A 16,880-nucleotide genomic window follows, 5' to 3' on the forward strand; every position below is an offset into this window, starting at 1 on the left:
TCTTTAACTACCATGTTAATATTGTTGTTGGGTTTGTGATTCATGATATTTGAGTCTTTTAATAGATGTACTAACTATATGCATCTAGAGGTCTTGTCCTTGGTCATCGGTGGAGGATGACACGGTTGTGTAGAATTGTCGGGTATGCATTTTACCATCGATTAATTGAACATCGTATGTGATGAAGTGCTAGATACATTATATATATATATATATATATGAAGTGCTAGATACATTATATATATATATATATATATTTGCTCGGAAGGAGATAGTCATGTGTTCATATACTTTAACACATTGCCGGTGTCTTGATAGTTTATGTATATGCATTATACATGTTGGTTATGCCTTGATGTGCTGTGATTGTTGGTGTTATACCCCGCGCTTAGAATCAAAGGTACCGTTACCTTCCAGCTAGCGCCTGGAGAACTGACCGCGCTAATAATCGGAGGCACCATACCCTTCCAGCTAGCGCGTGGTAAATTGGCTTGTTGTTAATGTTGTTGAGTGGGGTGTATTGATTGGCTTACTACGCACATAGCTACTAGAACGAAATTGGTTGTAGTTATTTCAGTATATCTTTGGCTTACTAAACACATAGCTAGTAGAGCAAAGTGGGATTGTTGTTGTTTCGTTGTAACTGAAAATATCATGGATTTGATTGGTTACAGTTCGGAGGACCGAGTTACTCCATTGGTTGATTGTATACATGTTGGTGGGTTGTAAATTTATATTTTTACAAAGATATGCATGTATAGTTATAATAGTAATATAAACGAGCCAAAATGTCATTTTTGTCTTTTGGAAAGTGTGGAGGAGGACGAATGTTTTAAAGATAAACATGTTTGAAAAGGGTACATCTTTGTATGTTTGGAAATTGGAAGAGTGTAGTGGGCTTAGTGAAATTATTTCCTAAGGTATTATTAATGTTATGAAAGATTGGGAATGAGAATTAATGAAAAGAAAAGAAAAGATGAATCGCCTATGGCGTTGATTGAAATGGTTGTTTTCAAGAAAAGTTCATACTTATGATATTTTGTATAAATTGTCACATTACTATTCTAGTATGAGAATGGGTGTTCATGATCATAACTATCTGTATGTTGTTATTGTTGAGGGCCAGGTTGAGATCCCTACTGGACTATATGTTCATCCCACGTTGTTGAATCTTTTTCAGGTGTTGAGCAGAATGTGCTGCAAGAATTGGGTCTTCTGATTTGTTGGCCACGGGGCCTCTCTTATGTGGGCGGAATGCCATTGTTGTAAAGGGATTACACCCTTCTTCTTGTACCTTAAGTGATGTAAGCCCAAGGGCAATTTATTAAGTATGTTCATGTAATATTTACTTTGCATACGAATGAGAGTATTGTTAATCACTTCTACGGATTGAATGTATGAGTTTATTTCCGCATGTTATCCTTGAAATTGAATTAAGTTAATGAATTTGGTAATGACTTCGAGTAATAAAAGGTGGGGCGTGACAACTTGGTATCAGAGCTAGCCGGGTTTGAATACTTTGGGCTCGTGGGAGGTGGTTTTTACCACAGTGGGTTTATTACGTATAGTGAGGACGTTGCATATAGATATCATGAAAATTAGGACTTACGTGTTGCATTTATGTGAGCATGGGATTTAGTCTCTCGGATAGTGTTCATAGCCGGTGAACTTGCTTTGAGGTCCTTTTGGAAACACGCCTGATCAACGTGGTTTCTGATGGGAATTCCTTGAGAGTTCCGGGATAAGTGGCTATCTTTGTGGACTTGATTCGATTATGTGTTTATCTGTCTAAATGACTGTCTGCAATAGAGATGTAAACTTTGAGACTAAGTGTGTCTTGTCACTTAACGGTAGTGGAGTGTGCCTTGGAGAAGGCTATTGTGTTTTGCGCTAAGTGTGTTTTGCCTTCATGCTTAATAGGATGTCTACAAGAGGGAGTAGAGGTCGGATGAGTAGTAGGAGCGCTGGAGGAGGCACAGCAGTTCCTTTAGTACTTGCCGTTACAGCATCGGCTGTTGGCGAGGATGTCGCACGTGAGATTATGAGAGCAGTGCAAGACGCCCTAGCTCGCACTGAGGGCGGCAGCGGGCATGCTCTCAAGCTTACAAAGGAGTTCTTTCGCTCTAGCCCACCAGAGTTTGTGGGGGAGGCTAAACCGTTGGAGCCAGAGAGTTGGCTAGAGCAGATTACTAAGACTCTTGATATGCTCAGAGTCGAAGATGAGGAGTTGAGGGTTTCTTTGGCGACTTTTCAGTTGAAGAGTGATGCGAGTTATTGGTGGAAGTATGCTAAGAATAATGTGGGTAGCACGTGGGTTGCTTTTACCGAGACCTTTTGGGCCAAGTATTTCCCTCCTTCTGCTCGGGAAAGGTTGAGGAATCAGTTTTTGGAGTTGCGTCAAGATGATACTCCTGTGGCACAGTTTGAGATGCGGTTTGCTAGCTTGTCGAGGTTTGCTCCGGAGTTGGTGACAACAGAGGAGCGCCGTTGTTTCGAGTTTGAAAGGCGGTTGTGTTTCAATATTCGGGAGAAGGTAGCTGGATCCTTTTGGAAGGATTATTATTATTTAGTTGAGGCAGCGGCCCATGTGGAGGCCATGGTTGCGAGTGATGATGGGGTTAAGGAGGAGACCATTGCGGTAAGTCCTTCGGTTCCTAAATACTCTAGGCTCAGTAAGGGGTGGAGGCGGAAACATGCTCAGTCGGGGGCTGGTTCCTTTTCTTCGTCAGGGGTTTCGGACACTTCGGTTGGAAGGTCCGGGGAGGTGTAGGTTTCAGACCAGTCTCAGAGTAAGGGGTCTGGTGGTTGTTTCGTTTGTGGCCAGCAGGGCCATGGTAGACGTTTTTGCCCTTTGCATGTGAATTCTGCAAGTGTTTCAAAACCTAGTCAGACTCAGTCGTACCCGTCCAGTCGAGGGCGTTATCGGTACCAGAAGCGGGAAGGCCAGGCTTCGGAAGCCTCGCGAGGGGCGACTTATTAAGTAGCCCGATAGTATTACCCTGGAGGGGGACTTTTGTGTTGTTGACCGATAATGTATCATATGGATGATTTTGTTGTTGACCGGTGTACGGTTGAATGCTGAGGCACCATGTTTATGTATTGATTATGTACGCATAGTGTTGTTTGTTTAATCCTCAGGTATTGGGGAGTATGTATGGGTTTTAAGCTCTCTTTTATATTGAGAAGTTGTTAATGGGGTCAATGATCCTAATGTTGTTGCTTGCTTGGTACCTATATGTTGATTTCTGTTTTGGGCTTTACTAGTTAGCGAGTCCGTGGTGACCCGATCGGTTGTATAGGGGTAGTGTTCGTGTTAAGATTGGTTATCAATTGTGAAGTATAGAAGTGTTTCTATGTTATATTGATACAACACCAAAATGTGTATCATTTGTGTATTAAGGAGGTGTTGTTGATGTGAGATGTGATCTCTTTTAAATTGTTGGCCAGGTTCTGAGCCATGTTTATGATTTTCAATTGATTAAGGGAAGGAAGGTGAAACAAAATTACAAAATCATAAATTTCATATGCCTTGTGTGTTGATAGCACAATTGTTATTTCTATTAACTATCATTATAGAAATGTTATGTTCTGTGTTGGTTGTGGCATCACTGTGTGAGTGATGGTTGTCGATGGTATTATTTTGGAAAGAAATGGAAAATAAAATTTTTCTGGTGGTTGGGCCACCTAAAGATGTTGTTGAGAAATTGATTTAATTCAAGGGTTTAGAGGAATTCCAAATGAATCTGTTTTTGGCAAAAAATTGTGGATGGTTATGTGTTTTGGACAACATCGTGTTGGTGAAAAATGTATACAAAGTTTTTGAGTTTTGCGTTGAAAATGCAAGGTTTATTTTGAAATGTCTCATGAGCAAGAAAATGTTTTCCTTATATTAATGTGAAAGATTTGCCTTGAGTATCCTTTTATTGGAAGTAATAGTTGTTGAGTAGTGACTTAGCTTGAAGCGCTGGTCAGATGATGGTAAACTGTTTCGGAAGGGTTGGTCTTGTTGTAGCTTTTGTGCCTACAGTGTTGTCGTTTGGAACGTGTCCCCTTGGTTAGTCTCTTCCTTGGTAAGAGTGGATCGAAGGTTTGTAGGGAGAATAGTTTCTTTCCTAGTACTCGGATGTTGGTGTTGTGCTATCAGTTGGCCTTGTGCTTTTGGCCTGTTCTAAATTTCGGGGACGAAATTCTTTAAGGGAGGGAGGTTATAGCGATCCCGGTATTCCCTGTTATTGTTTAACTGTAATCCGGACTCGGTTCCGTAGATTCGTTGTTGTCTTATCCTCATTTCTATCCCTTACTCTTTGTGTTAGAGTTTTGGGTTGTGTTGGGCAAGTTGGGAACAAGTTAACTGTGTTTTAAAACTTAAAATTTTTGCCCAGGTTTTGGTCTCTACGCTCGAGCTGGTTTTTGTTGTTGCTTTCCCGCTCGAGTGGCAGTTGGAATGCTCGAGCGTGAATTTCCTTCTCTCAGCATTTTGGACGTCTGCAGAAAATTTTGGGAGAGTGCATCCGGCGCTCGAGCGGATCTTTGGACGCTCGAGCGTGAACCTGTGTCTGACGCTCGAGCGAGGTGTTGTATGCTCGAGCAGACCTGTTTTTATATCAGTCCGTGAAATCACCTTTTTGATCACTTTTTGATTTCCTTTCTCTCTCTTACTTTTTCAAAACCTCCATTGGAGAGCACCTCACTCTAAAACCTAACTTCTCTCTTAGGATTGATCTAGCTAGAGTGCTTTCCTCACCTTGGGCCTTTGTAAGAAGTGTGTTGATCGTCGAGGGCTTCGTTGTGATCCAAGAAATTTGGGATTTAGAGCACTTTGATTTCGGGCCATCTTCTCTATTTGAGTTCTCCTTTTGAGGTATGGATTCTCCTTGTTCTTTTTCAATACTTCGTCTATAGATAGACATGTGGTAATTTTGTATTGCATAAAAATCATATCCATGTTGGATTTGTTTGAAATCATGAAATAAACCTAGGGTTGGTGGTGCGGAGAATGGTTTTGGCTTCATTGATTGTTGTCTTGGCTAGTTAAAAATACAAATTAGCATGTTGTAGTTAAATGAAGAAAAGCCCTAAATTATATTTTGGTTGGGTAAATTAAAATGGGGGTTTGTTGACCATTGTGTGTAAATCTCTTTTGTCAAAATGAGTGTGGTAAGGGTGTTAATGCCTAAGGGATTAACCATGGCTTTGGAGTTGATTTTATGGAAACAAGATTAGTGGAGTTGGCTTTGTGATAACAAAAAGGAAATGAAATCGTTTTTGTGAGAATGAAGGAAGTGTTTTCGAAATAAGTTTGAGAATTGGATTATTATATCTTGAGTGTTGAACACACATGTAGAAATTGTATCTTTAACTACCATGTTAATATTGTTGTTGGGTTTGTGATTCATGATATTTGAGTCTTTTAATAGATGTACTAACTATATGCATCTAGAGGTCTTGTCCTTGGTCATCGGTGGAGGATGACACGGTTGTATAGAATTGTCGGGTATGCATTTTACCATTGATTAATTGAACATCGTATGTGATGAAGTGCTAGATACATTATATATATATATATATTTGCTCGGAAGGAGATAGTCATGTGTTCATATATTTTAACACATTGCTGGTGTCTTGATAGTTTATGTATATGCATTATACATGTTGGTTATGCCTTGATGTGCTGTGATTGTTGGTGTTATACCCCGCGCTTAGAATCAAAGGTACCGTTACCTTTCAACTAGCGCTTGGAGAACTGACCGCGCTAATAATCGGAGGCACCATACCCTTCCAGCTAGCGCCTGGTAAACTGGCTTGTTGTTAATGTTGTTGAGTGGGGTGTATTGATTGGCTTACTACGCACATAGCTAGTAGAGCGAAGTTAGTTGTAGTTATTTCAGTATATCTTTGGCTTACTAAACACATAGCTAGTAGAGCAAAGTGGGATTGTTGTTGTTTCGTTGTAACTGAAAATATCATGGATTTGATTGGTTACAGTTCGGAGGACCGAGTTACTCTATTGGTTGATTGTATACATGTTGGTGGGTTGTAAATTTATATTTTTACAAAGATATGCATGTATAGTTATAATAGTAATGGAAACGAGCCAAAATGTCATTTTTTTTTTTTTGAAAAGTGTGGAGGAGGACGAATGTTTTAAAGATAAACATGTTTGAAAAGGGGGTACATCTTTGTATGTTTGGAAATTGGAAGAGTGTAGTGGGCTTAGTGAAATTATTTCCTAAGGTATTATTAATGTTATGAAAGATTGGGAACGAGAATTAATGAAAAGAAAAGGAAAGATGAATCGCCTATGGCGTTGATTGAAATGGTTGTTTTCAAGAAAAGTTCATACTTATGATATTTTGTATAAATTGTCACATTACTATTCTAGTATGAGAATGGGTGTTCATGATCATAACTATCTGTATGTTGTTATTGTTGAGGGCCAGGTTGAGATCCCTACTGGACTATATGTTCATCCTACGTTGTTGAATCTTTTTCAGGTGTTGAGCAGAATGTGCTGCAAGAATTGGGTCTTCTGATTTGTTGGCCACGGGCCTCTCTTATGTGGGCGGAATGCCATTGTTGTAAAGGGGTTACACCCTTCTTCTTGTACCTTAAGTGATGTAAGCCCAAGGGCAATTTATTAAGTATGTTTATGTAATATTTACTTTGCATACGAATGAGAGTATTGTTAATCACTTCTACGGATTGAATGTATGAGCTTATTTCCGCATGTTATCCTTGAAATTGAATTAAGTTAATGAATTTGGTAATGACTTCGAGTAATAAAAGGTGGGGCGTGACATATTTAGTCACCAAAAGATTTGTTTCCATTTAATTCTTTTTTTAACTACTAACTATTTAGTTGCTAAAAATATTTAACTCCATTTTTAGCTACCAATTGTTTAGTCACCAAAAACATCATTTTATGTTTTTTTTTTTATCTTAATTTATTTGTTCACAATCTGTATGTATCCCATACAACCTGTAACAGGTATACAAACAAAACAATACATATATATTATCACCCATTCCACAACACGTATTTCACTTACAACCATCCCCCCCCCCCAAAAAAAAAAGCTTTTAATGTCAAATTCTATACAAACCAAGTATATTCCAACTGAAAATAATAATTTCATACAGAACAAATAATCATACAAAAACCATGTTCTCCGTACACAAATTTATTTACAACTATGCAAAATGGCCATTTGGCATGGTACAAATTACCATTAGGTAATCTATATACCACGGCAATAAATATTTGTTCGATGTCAAAAGTATTCTGTACCCCGCCAAAAGTTATATGTACGATTAATACAAATTCACACAAAAAAATAGAGGACGACTAAAAAGCGAGATTATGAAAAAGTGTAAATAATCTTCCGTACACAAAAATGGAAGATCTACATGTCCATGTCAAAAGTCATCTACAAAAAAAAAATAAAAATAAATAAATAAAATAAAATAAAATAAAATATTACACTCATTAGTTTCATATAGCATTTGAAGATAATTTAACAGTTTTGGTGTATTTGTCTTTTCTTTAACTGTTTCATGACATGCAATTTTCCCCATTGATTAGACTCCATTGTTATTACTTTTTTAGGGAGACAGGTTTATCTACTTGTTACTTAATGGATTTTTGTTGCTAGGGAGAGAGTTGTTGGGCAATTCTCCTTTGTTTAACCTAGTGAATTCAATAAAAGTTTACAATTATCTCTCTGCTTCTTTCTCTATCTGATTTTTTTTTCTCTCTCTCCAATTTCATTGTACGTGAATATATATATATATATATATATATAATCATGTAATTATCAGTATTTTTATTTTTGAAGACACCCAATCCATGTATTAGAGAAAACTTCAACACTAATAGGCATTTTTCCTAACAAACGTACATAAAAAGATCATGTAATTATCAGTATAATATTTTTGAACACACCCGTGTGTTATGAACTGGCAGTTAATTTGTATTTTACTTTATTATGGCTCATCGTTTTTCAAAACCCACAAGTTGAATGGTGAATGAATTGTCTGGCTCATGACATCATCTTTCACTTATGGTTATTTAAATAACAGATTTTTGCAGAATTTTAGAAGCTTTAGCATAAAAGAAACATTTCCTACTAAATAATCCTGCACATAATAGACTTTTAATGTCTCAAAAAATAAAAATAAATAATAGCATTTTAATAAGCACTCCATAACTTTCCTGTGGTTGGACTAACACTATAATATTCCTGTCAAAAGCATGTCAAATATCTATACTTGTCAGTTGCAGCGGTGAACTATTTTGCTCTACGACACAAATCCATAACTGGTAAGGCAAATACTTGTTCATAGGACATCCAAATATGCTCTTATTCAAAGAATGGGGTTGTTGCCATTATTTGAAGGTGCTTATTTAGAGTTGCTGATAAAATAAGTGGAAAAAAAAAAAAAAAGAGACAAATAGAATATGTTTGGCAAAGGTTGTTGCCTTATGTTCAAATACGGACATGCATGGCATTGTCACTTTTATTTGAGAGGAAGTTTGAAAATTGTTGTAGTTCATTGTGTGTATGGGTGTGCCTCACTTAACAAATAAACTAAAAAGCACCCGTGTCATCCATAGTGTCGTTCAAAGGCTATTTTGCATTTTCGCCTCCCAAACAACGTTTTTCGACTAAATTTAAGGCGTTTTTACTCCAACTCCCAACCTACGTGTGCTAATTACATCATGTCTGTCCCCACAAGTCCTATTTGTCATGAGAAAGCTACCCGTGACATTCATAGAGTGGTTCAGGAGCTGTTTTGTATTTTCGCCCCCCGAACGCCATTTTTCGACTAAGTTTAAGGCGTTTTCAGCTCTAACTTCCAACATATGTGTGTTAATTACATCTTGTCTGTCCCCACAGGTCCTATTTGTCATGAGGAAGGTTCCTATGGTATCCATTGAGTGGTCAAGGGCTGTTTTGCATTTTTGCCCTCTGAACGCACTTTTTCAACTAAGTTTAAGACATTTTCGGCTTTAACTCCCAACGTACATGTGCTTATTACATCTCATCTATGCCCATAGGTCGTATTTGTCACAAGAAAGCTGGTTGTGACATCCATGGAGTGGTTCAGAGGTTGTTTTGCATTGTCACCCCCTGAACGTCTTTTTTCGACTAAGTTTAAAGCGTTTTTGACTCCAACTCCTAACTTATGTGTGCTAGTTACATCCCATCTGTCCCCAAAGGTCCTATTTTCCACGAGGAAGCTACCGAACACATCCATAGAGTGGTTCGGGGGCTATTTTGCATTTTCGCCCCCTCGAACATCCTTTTTCAACTGAGTTTAAGGCATTTTCGGCTCTAACTCTCAACATACATGTGCTAATTATATCCCGTCTGTCCCCACAGGTTGTAGTTGCCATGGAGAAGGTTCCCGTGGCATCCATTAAGTGGCCGAGGCTATTTTGCATTTTCGCTCCCCAAACGCCCTTTTTCGACTAAAGTTTAAGACGCTTTCAGCTCTAACTCCCAATGTACATGTGCTAATTACATCCCATCTATCCCCACAGGTTGTATTTGTCACAAGAAAGCTAGTTGTGACATCCATAGAGTGGTTTAGGAGTTGTTTTGCATTATCACCCCTTGAACACCGTTTTTCGACTAAGTTTAAAGCGTTTTCGACTCTAACTCCCAACCTACGTGTTTTAATTATATCTATCTATCCCCACAGGTTCTATTTGTCACGAGGAAGCTGGCCGTGATATCCATTGAGTGGTTCAGGGACTGTTTTGTATTTTGTCCCCCGAATGCCCTTTTTCGACTAAGTTTAAGGCATTTTCGACTCTAACTCCCAACTTATGTGTGCTAATTTAATCTCATCTGTCCCCACAGGTAACTAGTTTATATTGTGATATAGTGAAATATGTCTATGTATGGATCAATTCATATAGTAACTAGTTCAAACAAGTCTAGATATAGTATCTATGTATGGATCAATTCATATATACACTGAAAATATGACCCAATGGGTCTTGGTTGTTATGTAACAATTATCTATATGCCTGTGGGTAGTAAAGATATTAGCTTAGATGTTATTTTGATGCATCAGATGAGCCAAAGATGAGCACTTTGGAAATCAATTTTTAATAATTTATGGGGAAATTCTTCTTACCAAATAGTAGGATGACCATCTGAACCCTACAAGAGGGTTGTGAGCCATAAAACCATGTCATTCAGATGACTGAGTTGTACTTGTTTTGCCTTCCTTGTTTTTTTTTCCATCTTCTACTTGTTTCATCATCTTCTTGAAGTGGTACTATAGGCAATACTGTGAAGTAATATCAACAGCAAAAATTAAAAAAAAAAAAATAGAAAAAATAAGACGAGCAAGATAATGAAAGGAAAATGCTTCAAGGAAAAGTCAAGTGTGCCATAGGCAATACTGCAACAGCATGTAAATCCAAATCTTTCAGAAGAAAAATTCCAATAAATACTAGAAAATATAAAATAATTAGTTTGCAGGTAATAACATTTCTATGAGGGAGAAAAATGAAAAATTTTAGCCTTTCATTCATACACAACAAATTAGACATTGAACTATAATAAAAGTATATTCCTATCGATGTGTATTTTTAATAGAAGCCACTGAAGTCAAGAAGCATTTAACCAAAAAATAACGTGATATACAAGACTTTGTGGATGTTTGAATTTGGTTGGTGATACATGGCCCTCAAGATCATATTCTTTACTAAGCACTATACTCTGGCATCAATATCACATTTACTTTCTAGTCATGGTTGTCAACTTGCTAGTGTAACAAATTGACACAATATGTCAGATGCACAAGTTTGTCTTTACTCTTTATTCTTTAAAAAATATCTATAATCTATATTGCACAAGTAGCGGAGAGTAATACCTTAACTGATAACTCCATATATGCCTCTTATCTTGTTGCTGATAGGGGTGACCGTGGGCTTGATCAGGCCAATTTCAGGTAGAGTGTATTCTAGATAATACTGAAATTTATAGTAGCCCAAGGCCAGCCCAGCCCAGCCCAACATCAGTCCTAAATTATTAGCTATAGGCCTGACCCAAAAAATATATCAGGTCTAAGCTTTTCCACTCTAGACTGCATAGTAAAAAATTAAATTTTCAAAAAAGATTAAACTCATCTCGTTGAACATTTTAAATGTATCATAAAGGTTTGAACACTTTGCATACATTGAAAGTAAAGTGTTACACATTGCTATACCTAAATCAAAACCCAATTTGATAAGGTAGGAGTGTATCTTCATAAGGTAGGAGTGTATCTTCATACCTTGTTAAACGATAAGATGTGCTAAGGTATCCCCCCTGCTATATGCATGACCATCCATGAGAGTGAAGATATGTGAATGTGCTCATGTGCACATGAATACACACAAACACCCTCTTTCTTGTATTAATTATTAAATAATTAGTAATACACAAGGATTATGGAGTAAAGTTGCAGACAGGAAGAACAAACAAGTGAACAATAGAAAAAATATCTCATATATTCATGCACGCATACCTTTTTGCTACTTGTATTTGCTTGGCCATTTGTAGAAGAGGCCTTTAACTCATTTGCCCTATTCTGCACACTCAGATCAAAATATTTCATCGTAGCAGGGTCATCACCTCTTAGATTCATTCCACAGCCTGCTTAGGCAAAAGCAATTAGAAGTTTCCACATAAATTGCTACTCTACTATACTAGCAATGGCATGTTTTGACATTACTCAATACTAATCTAATGCTACTAGTCAATGTGAGACGAACAATTCATTCAGTTACAAAAAAAAAAAAAAGAAGAGTAAAGAAAAGAAAGAAAACAAAATGACAACATGTGCGGGTAATTTGTGGCTGTAAACAAAATTAAAAGGTAAGTATTTAAAGTGCAACCAATTGAAAAGTAACGTCCAAATACATACAAACTCATGGAAACCACATACTTCTACAAGTACTTGTGTGGATACAAATGACAACATGTGCAGCCATAAAAATAGATATAAAGATCCCATATATACTTTCTAAGATTTTATAATTAGGCTTCCAAGGGTGATTGAGAGTTACACTGGAAGGTATCCAATAATGTTTTAGTTATTATAATTTAGAAGATTCGGGGTTAAATTGTGTTTGGGAAGATACACTGATAATGCATGTGGCCTAGTGGCATCTCCACAACACTTCCATAGGGCTCATCAAAAAAACAAAAACAAAGTGATATTAATAACATCAGCAAGTTGAAATTTAAAGTGATACCAACCCTGTATTCATAGTCACCAACGGTAACCAAAGAAGGGAGGGATAAATCAAGCACAAGAAACAAAGAATGCAATTGTTTACCATCTCCCACTACAATAAACGTGAATCATTTTCCCATTCCACATTAAAGCTTGACAATTTTTGCTGCTAATTTTCAAGTTAGAGGCCACAACAATCGTATGTTAGGATGGATGCAATTTGATAGATAATTATGTAAGCAATTACAACCTAGAAGTTGCATAGTAGATCAGTTTCAACACACAAAAAATGGAACCCCAACCATTCGACAGAGCTTGATGGTTTTTGCTCAAGCAAGAAAAGCAAAAAAAAAACAAACAAATAAAGCCCAAATTCCAATCTTTTTTACCATAAATATTTCTTAAAAAATAAATTTATGAATGCACTTATGAATCAGTGCTTCTGAATGATTCTTGTTCGCTAAATTGAAAAAATCAGCTTGTTCATGGATTTTGATTTTTGACATCAAAATCTTTTCTCTGTCAAACCCATAAACCCTAAATCAAACCCATTTTGGACATCAAACCCATAATTTTATAGAAATCAAACCACTTTAACCAAACCCATTTAAGAAATCAACACAAAATTAAACTAAAAAAATCATATAAAACCCTAGCAAGCATGAGAAATGAGGAAATAGAGCAAGGCAGAGAGAGACATAAAGAAAGAGACATAGAGAAAGAGACAGACAGACAGAGAGAGATTGAGCTTGACAGAGAGGGAGAGAGACTGAGAGCGACAAAAAGAGAGAAAAACCTGTGATTTGCGGCAATAGCAGTGGTGAGCGACAGTGGTGAGCGGGGGTGAGGTTTGCTGGTGACTGTTATGTGTGTGAGAGAGCTCTATGTATGTGAGAGAGAACATAGATCTTGTGTTTGTTTGAAAGAGGGGCGAGAGGGCCAATATTCGCTTCCCTTAAATTTTTTTTTTGTTTCTACCTTTAGCGGCTAAACTTATATTTGTCACCAAATTATAATCAATAGTGACTTCAATTTTTGTAGCCAAAAGCGTAATTTGGCTACTATTTTTTTTTTTTTTCGCCGGCAAAAATTGATTATACAATGATTAAATTTTTTTTTGTTACCAAAATTTTATATTTGCTGGCAAAAATATTTGGTCACCAAAGAGTAATCCAAAAAATAAGCTTGTTATTTGGCGACTAAACTTTTTTTGGTCGGCAAATGGTTGTATACAACAACTAAAACAAGAATTAGTGGCCAAAATGTAGACTAACGCCGACTAAAAATTTTTTAATCGCCTATTTAGCGACCAAATTTTTAAGTGTAGTCTAAATTTAAAAAATTTAGAGAAAATAAAAAATCCATTAATGCTATAATATTACAGCAAAAAATAAAAATGCACTTAAATTTTTTCCAAAAAATAAAAAACCAAATAAATAAAAATACTTTAATAATTAAAATTATATAATCACTGTATGTGTTGCAAATTAAAATATATATATCTATATATATAATTATAATAGTAAAATAAAATAATAAAAGTCAAATTAATGAATGAAACTGAGGGAAATATAAGGAGAGTATTTTGGTCTCTATGTAAAAAAAATTTATTAATTCTAACAACTTTAAAAGTTTTTTCCAACTTCCTATATAAATTGAAATAATTATATTCATCTAATACATCCCTTAATATCTGTTTTTAGAACATATGTTAACAAAAGTTTTAATTTTTATATACCTACCTAAAAAAAGACAAGTTAACATCGGTAATGCGTGGGTACCAATATTCTTATCAATGCAAGGTCATGATTTTTTGCTTTGCCTACCTTTGGATGCCAAAGTTCCTTTAATGCATTTGAACAAAATTCCACATGACCCAGTATGTTGACAACTCCTTTTGTTGTTTGAGCTAACATTAGTTGGCGATTAAGTAGAGAATTGTTATGTGTTATTTATTTTTTTTACCATTATATATTCATTAATGGCTTATTAATTAACTTCAAATAAAAAAATTAATCATAACAGTGGTGTTACATACACCAATTAATGTACACACTAATATACTAATTAGTGTTATGTCATTATTATTGACTTCACATATTATACAAATTACAAATATCCAAAACCTCTAAAATTATGTCACATTATCTGTTAGTATATTAATTGGTACATATAACATTATTCTAATTTAATGGTGCTGCATGCACTAATTAACGTACACACTAATGCACCAACTAGTATTATATTATTATTACTGACCCCACCTATTATACAAATTACAAATATCCAAATAATAATGTTATATGTACCAATTAATATACTAACTAGTATACTAACAGATGATGTGACATAATTTTAAAATTTTTGGGTATTTATAATTTGTATAACTGGTGGAGTAAGTAATAATGACATAAAACTAGTTGGTATACTAGTGTGTATATTAATTTATGCATGTAATACCACCGATATTCAAAACCTCTAAAATTATGTCACATCATCTGTTAGAATATTAGTTAATACATTAATTAGTACATATAGTATTATTCTAATCCGATGGTGCTGCATGCACTTATTAGTATACACATTAATGTATCAGCTAGTGTTATGTCATTATTATTAATCTCACTTATTATACAAATTATAAATATCTAATGATAAAAAATAGTAATATTAAGCCGTGATAAAAAAAAATTTAATGACATAATATTTATCGATAAAGAATCAGGAAATAGTCCCCCATCAAATTACAAAAAGCAAAGGAGGAAAGCATGGGTAATTGGTCATCCTAAGGTTTAAGAATTCACTTTAGGGTCCTGTTATGGTGTGCAACCCTTTAAGGTTGCACACCATATGCCACTAACACAAAAAGCGTAAATGGAAGATATAAACATTAAACAGGACAGCAACAGAAAAGGCGTAAATGGAAGGCGTAAGTTGCACGCTTAAGAAAAGTCCTTCACTTTATATGCAATTGTTGCCTTCCACGTAAAGTTGCTAATACCACCTGTACCTTCAAAAGGGTGCATCTTATATATTTTATTACAATGCAAATAATATAATCACAATTTTTCATAATAAATAATACAATGTCATTATTTTCTCACTAAAATAATTCTTAACATTTTTCTTATTGAAATTTTATTATTAATCCGTAAAAGTTATTTATGTGACGCTCCAAATTTTTAGAACATCAAGGAAAATTAAACAGACAAAATAACGTAATAAATCAAAAAGTTGACATCGTAATTGAACATTTCAACTCTCGTACATAACTAAAGGTTCAATCAACAATAAATAAAAACTTAAAACTATCCAAATACAACATCAAATAAAATTATAAAGCTCTTAATGACTGTTATATAAAATAATAAAATTTATTCAGCTCTAATCAGGGTTTCAAGTTAGCCAAGGTTCTACATTAGCGTCAACTCCATTTCAGTCTCAATTATTTCTTTGTCAAAACCTGGCATAAAACGCCAGGGCAACAAAAATATATGCCATAAGTTTTGCAACACAGTAAGAAAACATAACCAACCTACCATTCTTTTTAAGAAAAAAATAATGAGATTATAAATATGAGATAACAATATAATTGTAAATATAAATTACAACTATTAAAATAATTTCAATTATTCTAATAAACTAGGTGACACTCGAAATCTCACAAAGAGATTTAACTTACCAACCACTAAACATGGCAACGGTTAATTTGAAACCCCCATTGGTCAAATATTCAAGTGTTACCAACTGTAACTACCAGGGATGCCCACGTCCGGAGTTATATACCCAAGTAGTGGCATCCATGGTCTGCCCTAAGGAAACGGTCTGCCAAGGATACGTTACCTCCCTGTGTGCCACCTGCACATCCACCCTTATTCCAAAACCGAATACCAAAAAAGGGTTTAAATAAGTCTCGTGTCATCTTAGAGTTTCGCGACACAATTTACGTGAGAATTCTCAAAACCAGGGCTTACCCTAAACAACCGATATTAACCGTCAACCCTTAATTTCGTACACTTTTTAAAACCAAGACTCACCCTGAACAATTGGTATTAACCGTCAATTGTTAACTTTGTACATGCCATTAAATATTTTAGTTAGTTTTAATATTAATCACAAATAAATCCAATTTTTAATTATAAATAATGTTATACCAACTCATTAAAATTCCCAACATAATTACATATGTCACACAATAATAAATAATTGTACAAAATTTAAATAAATAATTTATTTAAACCATGGTATGAAATAATAATTTAGATACAAAGAAAATAAACCATAATCGCACACATGCATGGATTTTTAATTTACAAGATTAGACTACCACAATATTAAATAAACCACAATACACCCATACATGGATTACTAATTTACGATGTTTAATGAATTAGACCAACACAATAATTAATTTTTTTTTTATCCAAATAATTAATTGAAGTAATAATCTTAAACCTGCCTAGAAATTTTCAGGATGTACCTTAGGTAATAAAAATTATAAATAAATTATTTATACAATTCTGGAATTCGTGAAAATATACAGAATATTCAATAAACATGTTTAGGTAATTTTTCAGAAAGAATTTTCCAAAAATAAGTTATAAATAATTCTGTAAAATTCCTAGAAATTTTATGACACAGAT

The 16,880-nt window shown here is 35.0% G+C and overlaps 1 long non-coding RNA gene across 4 annotated transcripts; it reads right to left on the reverse strand.

The window, feature by feature from the left end:
• Nucleotides 1-7,109: 7,109 nt before the first annotated feature.
• Nucleotides 7,110-13,211, reverse strand: LOC114283194 (uncharacterized). Of its 4 annotated transcripts, XR_014340890.1 has the most exons (5): nucleotides 13,034-13,210; nucleotides 11,293-11,654; nucleotides 10,891-11,103; nucleotides 10,147-10,302; nucleotides 7,110-7,427 (listed from the first exon to the last, which is right to left on the reverse strand). It is a non-coding gene; the product is annotated as an uncharacterized LOC114283194 (long non-coding RNA). The 4 variants fall into 4 exon arrangements; XR_014340889.1 differs by having other exon boundaries at nucleotides 10,891-11,654; nucleotides 13,034-13,211; XR_014340891.1 differs by lacking the exon at nucleotides 10,891-11,103 and having other exon boundaries at nucleotides 13,034-13,208.
• Between the last annotated feature and the right edge of the window lie 3,669 nt (nucleotides 13,212-16,880).

This window comes from Camellia sinensis, chromosome 9 (assembly GCF_055761805.1).
Source record: "Camellia sinensis isolate YWXY chromosome 9, ASM5576180v1, whole genome shotgun sequence".
In the NCBI taxonomy this organism is placed as follows: Eukaryota; Viridiplantae; Streptophyta; class Magnoliopsida; order Ericales; family Theaceae; genus Camellia; species Camellia sinensis.